Here is a 15,945-nt window from a genome sequence, read left to right on the forward strand (position 1 = left end):
ATAGTGTACATTTTTCCCATTTCACTGAAATTTTCTAGCTTTTTTTCAAAGACAGAACATGTTCATGAAAATATTAGCAGATACTGATCAAGATGCATTGTATTTTATATTCTGACATATGGAACCATAACATCTTTATACAACTACTTAATCAAAAAATATCACAGAATTTATTCTATTACTGGTACAAAGTAAAATAGTATAAGTGATCTGTAATAGTAACTAAAGTGAAAAAAAGAATAAAAAAAAAGCAAACATGTAAAAGCTTAACCATACCAAGAAAAAAAAAATCAATGATCACTGCTTCTGTGTTTGAAATCACCTTAATTTTAGACAAAGTGTTATTTGACAGTTTGACAGTCTACAATAGCAGTAATGTGCATTTAAAACCAACTTTATTTATATACAAGATCAGACACAAGACAGTAAGAACCCAATGCCACTGTAGGCAGATTCGCGTATTATAGTGTATTATAGTACTACATATTTTATACTTTAAGTAGTATATTCTTGAATCAGGAAGCAAAGCAAGCTCCCCTCCCCCATGTCTCAGCAAGAGCATGCTCCATAACAATAGTTCAAAGGAAAGCTCTATTCTGCAGTTGCACTGATTGTTCTGTCAGCTGACCTCTGCAGAAGGGAATTGCTAACCGCTGCCTTGCTCCTTAGCTGACAAATGAATGATCGCAACTCCATCTATTTTCACTATGGCTGCCTCTAGCCCAGGTGCTCAGACAGAGAGCCCGGTGTGACATCTTAGATCAAGATGAATTGGCACAAACTCCTGATCCAAGATTGTTTTATACCATTTAATTTAGTTTCTTCCCTTGCTTGGATGAGCACAGCTCTGGTTATGGATTTCTATTCTAATGTACTGAAGCAGGCCCTGAAAGAAGCCAATGAAGCAGCTGCTGGAGCAAGGGACTGCAGGGATACTGATCAATAGGCAAGGCATTGACCCCAGCCGTTCAGCCTCCGCAACGGCCACTGCATGCAGGGGGAGGGGGCCCAGAAGCACACATGGGCTGCTTCCAGTAGGAAATTAAACAACGGGGGCACTTGGTGAGCTCCGCCTCTAACCCTGGTCCTTCACTTTCTCTCAGTTCCTTTTGTTTAATTACCTCCATCTTGTCTCAAATCCAGCTCCTTAGGAAGAAATTAAGACTTAGGGGAGCTTTAATAATGTACTTTCAAACAGCCATTTATAAATTTTAGCCCTAATCTAACAGAATTGTAACAGGTGCACCCTGCTAAGTGGCCAAAATATGAAATCTTAATTAGCTGTCAGGAGTATGGTGTGATTTAAAGTTTGGCACATGTCTAGGCTCATAACACTGGCTGGCTAATGCTGACATTCTACAGTATGGAATTTTTGTCAACACTCCTATGTGAAAAGATGATTGCTCTTTGTTAATGAGGATAGAGTAAAAAAAAAAAAAAAAGACAAGGCTTAGTTAGTAATTCTACAAGGTCCAGATCCATATTCTTTTTACTATTCCAAAACTACAAGCAATTCCTTGTTCTTTTATTGTTCCAATTTGGAAGCATCTTTACATTATTAGTTTGGCCTGAGTTTTCTGTTGAATAACAGCATGAATATGCAATTTGCTGCAATGGTTCCCTACAAATAAACTGACAATCAAATGGGAGATTTTGAAATATTAAAAGTAAAACAATTCTCAAAAAGTAAACCTTACCACAGTTTTCATGTGTCTCATGAAAATTTGGTATTTTTTCACAGAGCCATAGCTCCATTTAATCATGCTAAAGGGTGACATGGAGATCCATTTTCTTGACAGGACGGTTGATCACCCTATCACAGTAAGAAAATTAATACCTTCAACCAGCTCCAAGTAGAAAATAGCAGCCATGCAATGGGAAAGAGACACAAATGTTCTTTCTGTATTTTAGGTTGCCGACAGGATACATGTTCTGTGTGGAAATGATATTTCCTCATTACCAGGTTACTTTTAACAAAATATGAGGCTTTGATTTTATTAAAGCAACCATTTAATTCATTCAGTGTTCCTCAAAAGTACATAATTGTCTCTAGATTTAGCATAATTGACTCTAGCTTTACACCAACAGGAGTAAACACTTTACTTACAGCTTAACTAGAGCACAGGTAAAATATCTGAGAAATTTAAGCTATTTAAAGGGCTATGAGATATTGATTACTTCATTTAAAAAGCAGTCAGAGAGTGCAACCAAGAGGTCAAGATAAATTTAACAGTTTGAAGCACTTTACTAAATAACTCTAAAGATCATGTTAATTGGCTTTGTGCAGTTCTAGGGTAAAATTAATTTTATCCTCACTTACAATAAAAGGATTAAAAGACATATTAAGTTCCTCAGCTTTAACTGGAATAGGAATCAATGGATGTGAATTAAGGCTAAAGGAGGTTTTATGAGAGATGGACTACCAGCAGATACTTTATATCTGCAATTAGCCATATATTGACAGAGTGCTGTTATTGTATTAAGTATTAAAACCTTAGATAAGTACATACCAACAATTTAGTACTCTGAGAAAATACTTGAAGATCTGCTAAATCTGTTTTTAAAAATTAGCCTCTTTGTTTAGGGTTGAATATTGGAATGCTTTAAAAAGTAGTTTACTTGTATATCAGTATCTTAAAAATTAATAATATGATTGAACTCAACCAAAAGTCACTTGATTTAAAACATTTCTTAAGAAATTAGTGATAACTCTAGTGACAGAATTTTTTAAAGACCTATTTCTGGCTCATGATAGAAGCTAAGTGTTATAATGATAGTGATATTTTATAATTTTCACATGAATTTTCAGTACACCTTAAAACACCATTTTGAAAATCAAGAAACAGTTTTCTGTTTAAAATAATTATTAATTCAACAAAGTGACAACTGTTTGCATTTAAGATATATAGTGTTACATATTTTAATATGTAAAAAACCATATTTGATTAAAAATAGAAAATCAAGTACCTTTCTGAAAAAAAATCAAAGAAAACAAATAATTTGTAAGGGGCTTTAGCATCATGTTAGAAAATGAAAGTGCAACATGTAGAGATTATTTAAAATAATTAAGGAGAAGGTAATTTCCATTATGGATTTTTACGAGTTCCTTTTATTTGTAACCAAGTGAACTTGTTAATATTAGGCTTTGATTGGTTATAATAAATGAATATTTATATAGCAAAGTGAATCTTGTTTTTATTGGCAATCCTGGGGACATGAATTAGGACACATGATTTGCTATGTGGCATCAGTACACAATTAGAATGGTCACTGAATATCACTGAAGCTCTATAAATGTTAACTCATAGAGCTATAACATATTTCTATTTTCAGAGCAGTAAAATAATTTTCTGAAAAATTGATTTTTATCTATCATTATTTTACCAACTCTAAAGATATTTTAAGTGTGATATTGACCATAGAAAGCAAGTATAAAACTGTATAGGAAGTAAAATATTACCTGATGGTGAAATTGTCTAATCAAGATACTTTAAACTTTTTAGATTTTTAAAAGTTGAATTCAAATGGTCTTTCATATATACTTTAATCAAAATAAATTTTCTTCTGGTTACTATCTAAGTTAATAAACCTATATGGTGCTAATCAAGTGCTAACTCTCAATATAAATACATATAGAATTATACCTACATAGGTAAGTATAGGTATAGTGATATAATTAAATTCTTTTCCTAGACTGTGCTTTTATATGAGTATTGCATATTAGTTTTACCTGTTGACATAGTTTACAGCTTTATAATTTTTATATGCCAAATAAATTTTGGAGAGAATGTATAAATGCAGATGGTTAAATATGGGATTTTTCTTGTGAATGTAAGTAAATAATGCAATTGCTTTTCATTTTCTTTTCTACGTCCTATAGAAAAGACAAACATATTAAAAATGAATCTTATCGTGCAGTTCACCAGTTATTTTCCTATTTCTACCAATGTAGGTGCGTGAGCAGAATGTTGACAATGTGGGAGAGTCCCTCCTAGAATTATGAATATTTTGGTTGTTCATGTTCTTAATGTGACACATCTGCCAGTATTTTTCTCACACCTATTGACTGAGCAGATGCAATGTGCTCCCCAAATGTAGGAGGCTTTTACAGTTGCTGCTTCACTTGAAAACCAAAGAGCACAAACATGCTATTAATTTGTATGTATGCACGATAGCCCCCTGCTGGAACACACGGGGTTCTGCAAATGCATATTTCTTTCTGCTGCTGCTGATTAAGCCTTTTTGAAATAATGTCTCCACATAAGTATATATTGTATATGCACGCACATACGATAGATATGTCACACCATTTCCTACTAAGTCAGTTCAAAGCAACATAACTGGCCAGTTTAAAATATCTTAGAGTGCTATTTTGACAACTGGAAATGTTACACTGTGAAGGCAAATTGCATTTTGCAAGTTCTTAACAGAAAGTCTTATTCTTTAGTGATTGTATTCTGGTTCTTGAGTTTTCCACGACATTCATCATCTTATTTTCCCATTATTCTCTGTCAAAACATCAATTAGTATACCTCTAACTTTAGTATAAACATTCTCTGTTTGGGAGAAAAGTGAGTTTTCTTTGTTTAATCCCACATATCTAAGACATTCAGATAATCAAAAATCATATATGTAGCAACTTCTGAAAATATTCAGTTCTGGTTCAATTTGCTTTTCAAAGGTGAATGTAAGACAAATACCAAAATCTAAGAACAGTACAAATTATATCCATGATAGGAATATTAGCTTTTTCTTGGAGAAAGAAAATTACAGAAAGCCAGTGGTATAATCTCCTTGTCTAATCATATAAATATGAAAACCTAGTAAGTTGGCCTCAAAATTATTGCTAAAAAATGCTTGCAATGAGATTGACATGAAAATAATGGTAATAGACAGTGTTTCTGTAGAAGATCCAGCAGGATATATAAAACATTGTGTGACATTTAGAATATATTCTGTGTAGATTGTATACCTAGGCATGACAGCACAGTGAGAAACCAAATTGTTACACCCAAGGTCATTTCTACTCATAAAATAAGAAGTCATTTATTAGGTTCACTTAAAAATATTTTCACTGAGGCAATCATCTCTATTTATTTAGTAATACAAGCTGTTCTGTGATGAAAGAGATAAGGTCCTGTGCTAACTCTGAGGAGGTAGACTTACAGAAATTTGGAGTATTTAAGTTTGGGGCATTATTATACATTTGATCCCAATAATGAAACAATGACACTAGTTACATCTAAAAAACTAATTTTAAAGGTTTTAAAGGTATTAAAGGTTTGGTTAGAGTGAATTAACATTTCGAAGGGATTTCTTGCTTTTATTTTTCTAAATAAAAATACTGTTTCTAGTTTTTTTAATGACCTCATATCATGTTTATTTTTTCCTCTACTTTTTTTCACTGTAAGGTGTTAAATAGAAATAATGGAAATCACAATTAAAGGCAATGCAATTAATGGCCACAATTCTGTAATAACAGTATGTACAGGTAAAATTTTGAAAATTCAAGAGAGTGAGGGAAGTGGTGACATTTGTCAAAAAAAATAAAAAAAGAAATGTATTCTTCACCTGACATGTAAATGTAAACATCACCTTTATAATAACACTAAAAAATTAAAAATATTTGATAATCCTGAAGCAAATGTTTATAATGAACAAATAACAGATATATTAAAACAGAAATAGCAGATATCTAAATTTTAATACTTTTTTTAGTCAGAATCTTGTGGGTTATCAAAACTTGGAAATCACCCAGTATAATTTCTAAGAAATGTAAATATAAATTTAAATGAGAAATAAAATATTGGAGAAGTTTTCTCAAGAGGTAGAATGCTAGTCTAGCAGACAAGGCACTGAGTTCAATTTCTACAATTGCAAAAACAAACGAACAACAACAACAGAACAAAAATCATGAGCTGGGAGTTTGGTCTAGTGGTAGAGTGCTTGTCTAGTATGCACGAAGACCTGGGTTTGATTCCTCAGTACCACATATATAGAAAAGTCAGAACTGGTGCTGTGGCACAAGTAGTAGAGCACTAACCTTGAGGAAAGACCAAGGACAGTGCTCAGGCCCCGAGTTCAGTCTCCAGGGCTGGCAAAAACCAAACCAAACCAAAACAAAACAAAAAAAATTAAAGAAGCAAATTTAAAAGGTTAAAAATGGCTTTGCATTTTAACTTACTAGTTGTATAAATAATCCGCAATGTACATCTTTGTGTTTAAAGGAAATATTAAGAAAGCAAAAGTAAACTACACAGTCATATTTAAAAGATATAGCCACCAATAAGTAAACCACTGCCTCAAACTATTACACACAGCCTAAACAACAGAATCATCTGGTACTAGTAAAGAAATATGTATGTTGGAAAGTGGCTAATTCTTGTTTTCCAAAGATTTCTAAGTAATTCAGGGAGCTTGAAGAAATTGCAAGTTTGGAGTGCCGTTAGTCTGCAATACAGGTATTTCATTTCTGACCTTGTACATGTTTGGGTTTTCTTAAACTACATGTAGACATGTGATTGAAGATGATTTTAAATTACTTTGTATTTCCTCATTTTATGACAGCTATGAGTCTATCAAGTTAACTCTAATTGTAGTCTGGCAATTTTTCACTGAGTTTTTGTCCATAAATATGGTTTGTTTTATTACAGCTTCTCAAATAAGCATGTAAAATATAAAAATCCCTTAATATTTTCTTTCAAGTAACTATTCTATATGACTTCCTAACTAGTTCCTACTAGTTAATTTAGATCTTGTACATGTTAAACCAAGACAGTGTCTAGGCCTTGAATTTCAGGCCAGCTCTTCCAACGTATCAGCAAGCCAGCTATGTGGGCTAGCTAACTTATTGACTGTAAGGATAACTATTATCACTGTCACTACTACTGCTTACATTCCTGAAATGAACACTAACAGGCAAGTTTAATGTTTAATACATGGATTTTTTTGAAGATGTTGTGCTATTTTTAAATGGCTAATTCTAAAAAATTTATATCTGCTCCATGGGAATGTAAAATTCCCCCTAATGTTCAACTCATTAGCTGTGAAGAACTATGAAGAGAAAGCTTCCTGATCTTACCTTAACTAATTTTTTTTTTTTTTTTTGCCAGTCCTGGGCTTGAGCTCAGGGCCTGAGCACTGTCCTTGGACTTTCTCAAGGCTAGAGCTCTACCACTTGAGCCTCAGCACCACTTCCAGCTTTTTTCTATGCATGTGGTACCGAGGAATCGAACCCGGGTCTTCATGCATGCGAGGCAAGCACTTTAACCACTAGGCCAAACTCCCGGCCACCTTAACTAATTTTTAAGACAAAATTTCCATATTAAGAAAACCCCACAACCTACGTATTGATACTGGATTCTATGTATTGATATTGGATTAAGACAAATATTAAAGATGGCTCTATTTTTTTTTCCACTAGCTGCTGGGAGACTTTGTGGAAGAACAAAGAGAAAAAAAATGAAGAGAAGATAAAATTTAGTATTATTAACACCAGTACAAAACTACTGGTCTCAGCATTACAAACTGCCACACAAGAATTCAACACAGATTGCATTCATCAATGCAAGAATTTGATGAGCAGAATTGAAAGGACCTCCAGGATAGTGAAACAAAAGCCATATAATGAATGATTGTTGTCCTTAATGTACTATGTTGTCTCTCATCTCCTTTGCTGTCCCTTGGTTATCTCATATTGGTATAGTATCTCACTTTGTTATCTGATATATTGAACTTATTTGTATTTGGATATTTGAAATTTGATAGGGAAGGGGGGAAAACCAAGATGGGTGGGGGGTGTGGGGGGGGAGGGAAACGGGTACCAAGACATGTGAAAGGGTATCAATGTATGTGAATTAATGCACCTTCTATCTGGCAAATATCATGTAACCCTTTTACTAATTACAATTAAAAAAAAAAGAATTTGATGAGCAGTTAAGATTTTCATTATGTAACTTGCTTTCTCTTACTAACGAGAAGATACTCTATCCAGTGTATTAAACAATATATTTGACTTCTGCAAAATAACAAACAGTATTTACCTACAGGAAAAAAATCCTTTCAAATATGTGAAAGAGAGAAGGCTCTTCATTTAAATATACCAACAGAAAATACAAAGTTCATCTTTTAAAGAATTGAAGAAAATAAAAAAAATTGACTCCATAAAAACTCCATTTGCTAAATCATGGTGTGAGTCCTACCTACTGACGTGTTTGTGGTAATGACATAATTATAGGCCAATTACAATACCTCCTAATTCTTTTACACAAACGGACTACCAATAAGACATTAAAAAGACAAGAACAAGTAAAAAATGGAATTATAAAACTTTTAATAGGTCCAAGAAAACTTGTATAGTTATATAGAAACTCGTTAATACTGGGAAAACCCACCAAGATGAATGACTACTAGGTTTTTTTAATGCTGCAAATTTTAAATCTTTCCTAAAATAATTGAGCAAACAAGAGTTATAATTAGAAAATGACAAATGGAGGAAAATAAGCTATCCAGCATGAGAAGTAGCTATATCATATTGCTTTTATACAGAAATTTATATGGAATATTAAAACATGCTAAAAATAATATGATATATTGAGTAAAAAATTTCTATGCGCAAACCAAATTAATAATTGTAATAGGATGATAAAAAAAATCAGCCATCTAGAAAAGTATGAACAATTCAACAATGTCCATGGAATAAAAGTTTCTTCAAATACAATATATGATAAGAATACTAATTCAAATAAAAATTTAAACCTTAGTTACATTAATTAGTTACATTAGTTATATTAATCTTCTAGTAACTTAATATGAATCACAAATGTACACGCACACATATTGTCCAAATTTACAGATTGAGCTCCAAAGATTAGAAATAAATGTAAAATATCTTAAAAACTCAGAAGGCAATATAAAAGAAGAGCTAAGGGTTAAGACAATCATTTTCTACTGCATACTAGTGCTATTCTAAGCCGATAGTGTGTTTAAATCCACACCAATGAAATCAATACAGCACTGTTCTATTCAAGGTAAGACCAAATAAACCTGTCTGAAGCTTTGAGAAATAGGCTTTGCAGTATACTTTGAGTGCTAAATGCCTTTCAGTCCAGAGATCTGTCATTAAATAATCATTAGCCATCATTCACTCCTCCTAAAAAGCTTAACATCTAAACTTGTTCGGCATGCACTAAAGCATTAGTATAGACTACCAAGTTAAGTACTCATTAGCACTTAAGAGACGTTTGGGGTCACTGTTTAGCTCTGTATCATCTTATCAAAAGTAGTCCCCAAATATTATTACAAATCCAAATTATTATTAGTTATAATGGATACAAAGGATTAGTAAAGAGAACTTCAATGTAATGATTAGTCTGGTTTGGATAACACAAGGCAACTTCACAAAGCTACAATCAACTGCTTCCTTTATCTTTTATCCAGGTAAATCCTAAATATCTCTCTTACTCTTCTATTTGGCATCAAATAGAGCACAAGTAAAATTCAGTTAATCATGATAGAAAATTCACTGGAAGATAATCTTGGCTTTGATCCCTAGGATACTTTAAAATGATGCTTCCTTTACCAATAAAATTCATACCTAAATTTCAATATGTGTTCACCCTAGTTGCTGAATAGCTGCTACAATGGAACCCTAGACTACTTTAGGTATTACAAAGTCAAAAGTAAACGTTAAGATATATTTATATTCTATTATCTGAAAGATTAAATAATAGCAGAGAATGGTCTTTATCTAGTAATGTAATTGGACCATATGTGTAAATTTGATGGTCAAAGTCATTTTCTCTGTACTTAATTCTTATATGCTATTACACTAATCTTCTCAGTTCCAAGCTAATATCAATGAAAATGTCATTTCTGCGTGACATTAATTTGTTCTTCATTTTTTAAAAGCTTAAGTAAAAATATATGGCCAGATACTTATGATCTCATCCATAATTTTACAACTGATCATTTTCAATTTATTTAAAAGATTTCAACCTAAATGAGAGTCATGACATTTTATTAACATTTTATTTAGTGAATGATACCTGATATTTTCCAAGTAGTATCTGGATAACTAAATACAAACTTTAATGTGCTATTTTAGCTATTACATACTTTAAAATTTCAAGTATACATTGTATAACCATCGAGATCTTCATTTTTCTGTTGGTACCCCAATATAGTTTTAGTTGTTCACATGTGAACAAATATAATAGTAATTTGATATCATAATACTGTCAATAAGATCTTGAGGTTCATTAAATATATTATAAAGCCAAATTTCATCACAAGCCATTTTAATGGCAGTTGTAATGGCCTTAGTTACACCAATAAGGTTTTTAAGTCTCAGCCAATATACTTTAGAATAAAAAATGGCCATTCCTTTCCATTTGTTAATGATACACCAATAGATCTACTGAATTGATCAAATCATTAACTAAAAACAAAGTATCATTATGAAAAGAAGTAACTAAAAACAAAGTATCATTATGAAAAGAAGAAAGTTCTTGGTAAAAGTAATAAAACTGAAAATAATCTACATATGAAAAAAAGACTAATATGCAGATAACAAGGATTACACAGTGACAATTCAAAACTATCATGTACATAAATCATTACTTTCTTAAAAGAGCTTTGAATCTCAAAAGCTTTGAAAATATCCTTTGACAATAAATAAAAAACATGAAGTTCTCTAATTATAAGTTGCCTGGATAGACACTTTTCAAAAGTACGTAACAGACAAAATCATCACCGCTGAATTTGATTTGAGTATCTCTGATGAACATCTCTTCAAGGACCTCAGTGACTTATTATCACAGTGCTTACTTTGTCAGTAAGAACTGCTGTGTGCTCACATCCTTTCACATTCTGCACTCAGAAGGTTTTGCTCTTAGAGAACCAATATTTCTACCTATTTCCTATATTTAAAAATAATATGCTGCTTCTGAATCATCTCAATTGTCTTGTAATTAATTTAAAATGAAATTAGTTTTTATCCTTATTGTTCAGCTTCTTTTTTAAAAGGTGAAAACAAGAATTTTATTTTCTCTCACTAACAACACAATTGTTTGGTACATACTAAACAACTATGTTATAAAAAATGTTTTCAAATAATTCATGCCTTTAAAGATATGTTAGATTAACTGTTAATACAAAAACATGATCAATAAAAGCAATTCATTCTTGACTCAAATCTCACTGGGTATAGGTGAAACTTCAATAAAACCAGTACTCTCCTGGATTTTACATTTTGAAGCATGATTACAGCTTTATTGAAAAGTATACAGAAGTAACACACTATTTTAAATTATAGTCATTTTGAAACTAAGTTGCAACTTATCCTGATACGTTATGAATAGACCAGGTTTTTATTGGAAATCAATAGGGAAGGCAGGTAAAATTAGATAGCCATGGTTACCAGAATATCAATAAGAGATCTAACAATATCCAATTGTAAGTCTTCTGTTAAAACAAAAAGAAAAAAACATACTCTGCAAATGTTTAAGATGTACATTTTCATGGCCATTATATACAATCTGAAATAGGCAAGAAAAAAATTTACCATAACCAAGTTATCAAGGCTAGTAATTACATTGTATGCAAACAATTAGATAATTTAAGTTTTATCACACTTCAAATATTTATCTGTAAAGACAGCAAATTCTGTGGTGAAGGATAAGAAAGACAAACATAGGGATTATGTATTCTGAGATCAAAATACATTGCATACATATGTAAAAATGTCACAGTGAAACACTTTACTACATAAAATTTAATATATGCTAACAGAATATAAGATGAATCCTTATGCTAAATTAAGAGATAACCATATAGAGGCAACACACAAAAGCAGAATTTTCCATAAATATATTTAAATATCATTCACATAAAATTAGTCAACAAAACCTCTAAGCTAGTATAAATATTACTTAGAAAACATCTTCAAATCATATTACATAATAAAACAATTTTGGTATTAACATTTGATAAAAATATTCACATTAAAATATACAGAATTCTAAAACATACCCTATCATAGCTGACAACAGTAAAGTGCTTCTGAGATTGATTTTAGCTTTGCTTCTGAATTTTTCTCTTTGTTAATGTTTATATGCAATCAAAAAATTTCTATACAACTGGATATACTAATGTTGTTTATAAAAAGATACATGAAATTTTATAGAAAATATATAGTAATAATACATCTCAGTTATACCTTAAATATTTCCAAAAGGAAATTCTCCTTTTTATAATGATCACTAAGATGTATTAAAAGAGCACAATCTAATTATTATTGGAATGTAATCATTATATTGTATTATTAAGTATTCAGAATACTAATTTTTCTTAAATATTCAAAATCCTTAGACTTAAAGAATCTGCCCCATTCCTAACATGACAAATACTGAAGACTAGAAGGTTATAGAAATATGCTAGCAATAGTCCTATTCAAAAAATGCAGGACCAATACTATATTAAAGAAAAAGAAAGAAACCATAAATAAGTACCAGAATTATGGCAGGCCCTACTGTACTGTGGAGGCTTAATACTCAACTGGTTTGCTGCTGAAGCAAGTCCAGAGAGAGTTAACCTGGTGTGATAAAAGACTTGACAAAGCAATTCTGACTGTGCAGCAATGCTAAGTTGTAGACTAATACATGAACAGGAGGCCCAATCGCTGTCTTTCACCATGCACAATTTACACATGGCTTTATCAATAGCCTTAGTGCTGAATACAGAACACACTCTATTTGGCTTTCAGTCAATTAAGCTTTAAGCTGTCAGCAAACAAGACTTTTAAGTTAATTTTGAATCACCACGAATCAAGTTGAAGGTTGCAAAAGGGCAGCTCACATGCCGACATGAAAAAAAGGCAGTTTAATTGCCTCTGAATAGCTATTATATGCTGCAATTGGCCTATTGAATCTTAGATGATCTATTTATTTATCAAAGTGTTACCATCAAAGATTAGTAAAAGTGTGAATAATATGGCGTATTTTCACAGTTTTACATAAGAAATTGATGTTTTGCAAAAGTGTAAATAATTCATCTTTTAAAGTTTATTTAATTTTAATATAAAATTGTGAAACAGAAAATTATCAAAATGAAATAGGAAGTATATTCCTAGGAAAATAAATGTATTTTTAAAGAAATTTACCCTACAATATTTTCATTTTGTACTAAAAAGCAAGTTGTTTAGAACACAAAAATGTTCAAATTGTAAATGCTCATCAAATAGAAAAATTATCCATTTGAATTAAGTTGCAGATTTCAAAACATCTTAACCTTCCATTAACTGCATCATTAATTGTGTAAAGGGCAAGAATACCACACACATGCCTTTAATAAAGATGGTTTAACACAGATTAAGGATTTCTCAAGAAAATAGCATAATTAAACCATCTACATTTAAGAAAGACTGTGGTTGGTTACAATCCTAATCAGTTCTTTCCTGGATTTATTTTTTTCAATTGCATGTACTCTGGTTTATTATTATTATTGGGTTACTCATGAGTGTTGGACGCATGTATTGATTTTTTTATTAGAAGAGAGCAGTGAAGCGTTAGTTAGGTTGGTGGGGGAGGGAATGGTTAGATTTTGTAAACAGATGTAAACACAGATCAAATTTAGGAATAGAACTGGGTCATTTTGCTTTGGCTGAGATGAGTCCTGGTTCTTTTTACACTGACACACTGTTACATGTCAGGCTCTCAACAGTGAATGTATTATACCATGCACTCATTACTGCGTAGGGAAATCACATATAGACTAAATGTACCACAAAGTATTATCCGTCAAGAATTGAGTGGAAATATAGGCTAATTTTATGCTCCTTCAAAAATAGTTACATATTCTTGGAAGCTTCAGCTCATCCTTCTGAATTTCCAGGCAACAGTGATGGGCTTGGGAAGCAAGACTGAGGGGCTGCAATTCAATAATACAATACAGAAACCCTTTCTCCTTCCCTCTTCTTCCATCCATTATTATAAAACACTGTGCTTGCATTTACATTCACAAAATATAACCATTTACTAGTTATGCCTCATAGAAATCAATGGTTCTAAAACCATAAATACAAAGATGTTAGAGAATACCTATATAGCTTATAAGGGAAAAACAGAGAAAGGATTAAATGTAAGAGCCAGAACCCCAAGATAAAGTAGAAAACGTGAAGAAAGTCCGTTTATTTTTAATCACTACTAAGGAAATTTACTGAAGACTTGTGGGTTTTGTTTTGTTGTTGTTTTTCTTTTTGGGTCTGTCCTAGAAATTGAACTCAAGCCGTAGGCACTGTCCCTGAACCATTCTGTGCGCAAGACTAGCACTTGCCACTTGTAGACTTTTCTCAATAGCTTCTTGGAGATGAGACTCACTTACTTCAGGCTGGCCTGGAACTTCAGATCTCAGCCTCCTGAGTAGATAAGATAAAAGGCTACCCACCAGCCCCCAGCTAAGACTTGTGTTTAATGGGAAAAAAAAACTTTTCTGTGTAAATTTCCTCCTGCGTATTTTGCATATTAATAGATGATACACTGCTCCAAACATTTATTTGTACTCCATGCACACAAACATCCACATAAAAGCATAAAGACCTGTTCTTAAAAATATACTATTAGGCCTAGTGGTAGAGTGCTTGCCTAGCATGCATTAAGCCCTGGGTTCAATTAGGAATGTGACCTATTGGTAGAGTGATTGCCTACCATGCATGAAACCCTGGGTTCAATACCTCAATACCACATAAACAGAAAAAGCTGGAAGTGGTAGAGTGCTAGCCTTGAACAAAAGAAGCTCAGGGACAGTGTCCAGGTCCAAGACCCAGGACTGGCAATAAAAAACTATTAAACAGACATGTTAGCTGGGTATTGGTAGGTCATGACTGTAATCCTAGCTACTCAGGAGGCTGAGATCTGAGGATCATGGTTCAAAGTAAATCCGGGAAGGAAAGTCCATAAGACGATCATCTCCAATAAATTATCTCCAAAACCCAAAAGTGACACTGTGCCCCAAGTGGTAGAGTGCTAGCCCTGAGTAAAGGAAGCTCAGGGACAACACCTAGGCCTACCATTCAAGTTCCAGGACTGTCCAAAAGCAAAAATTAGAAAATAAAAAATAAAAAAGACATGTTAATTATATATATGTATACATGTCTATTTCCTTCCTCCTCAGTATAATGTGAGTGCATAAAAATAGTGTCAGTTTGCCCACAGATGTTGCTCAAGGGCCTACAACAATGTCCACTATGGGGATGATTAATAAGTATTTGTTGAACAAATGAATAAAGCACAGAAGCAAAACAGCTCCAGTCACATACGGCTAACAGAAATCAGTTCACTTTGGCCCAAGATAGAGATCATGACATCCATAAGTAGGGGTGAAGGGCTAGAATGCAAAGTAGTTTTGCAAATACCATGAGAAGCGATTAAACTGGAATATAAGGACAATGTCATATAAGTGAAGACTTTGGAATCATGTGATGATTACTATGAAGGTTACTCTGACAACTTGGCATTAAAATATTTGAGTTATCAAACTGTGACTACTTCAAGTTCCAAAACAGGATCATGATAGTGAAACTAGAGAAGACAGTACAGGAATAAATTTCTGTTGTCTCTGTGTAAAATGGAGTGAAGTGGCACAAGCAAGATGAAGAGTCACTCACCAAACTAAGGTTTCAATTCTAGGTGCATGGTACCATTAATAAAAGTAAAGTCAGGCTAAAGATAGTTTATATAGGGGCCGGGAGTTTGGCCTAGTGGTAGAGAGCTTGCCTAGCATGCACGAAGACACAATTCCTTGGTACCACATACTTAGAAAAAGCCGGAAGTGGTGCTGAGGCTCAAGTGGTAGAGCTCGAGCCTTGAGAAAAATCCAAGGACATTGCTCAGGCCCTGAGCTTAAGCCCAGGACTGGCAAAAAAAAAAAAAGGATAGTTTATATAGGAGA

The 15,945-nt window shown here is 32.6% G+C and overlaps 1 protein-coding gene across 1 annotated transcript in view; it reads right to left on the reverse strand.

The window, feature by feature from the left end:
• The window catches only part of Wdr7 (WD repeat domain 7), a 256,133-nt gene that overhangs the window by 117,691 nt on the left and 122,497 nt on the right, over positions 1-15,945 (reverse strand). The gene's annotated exons all lie outside the window — the stretch shown is intronic.

The sequence above is a fragment of the Megascapheus bottae genome, chromosome 19, assembly GCF_031878675.1.
Source record: "Megascapheus bottae isolate mThoBot1 chromosome 19, mThoBot2.hap1, whole genome shotgun sequence".
NCBI classification, from domain to species: domain Eukaryota; kingdom Metazoa; phylum Chordata; class Mammalia; order Rodentia; family Geomyidae; genus Megascapheus; species Megascapheus bottae.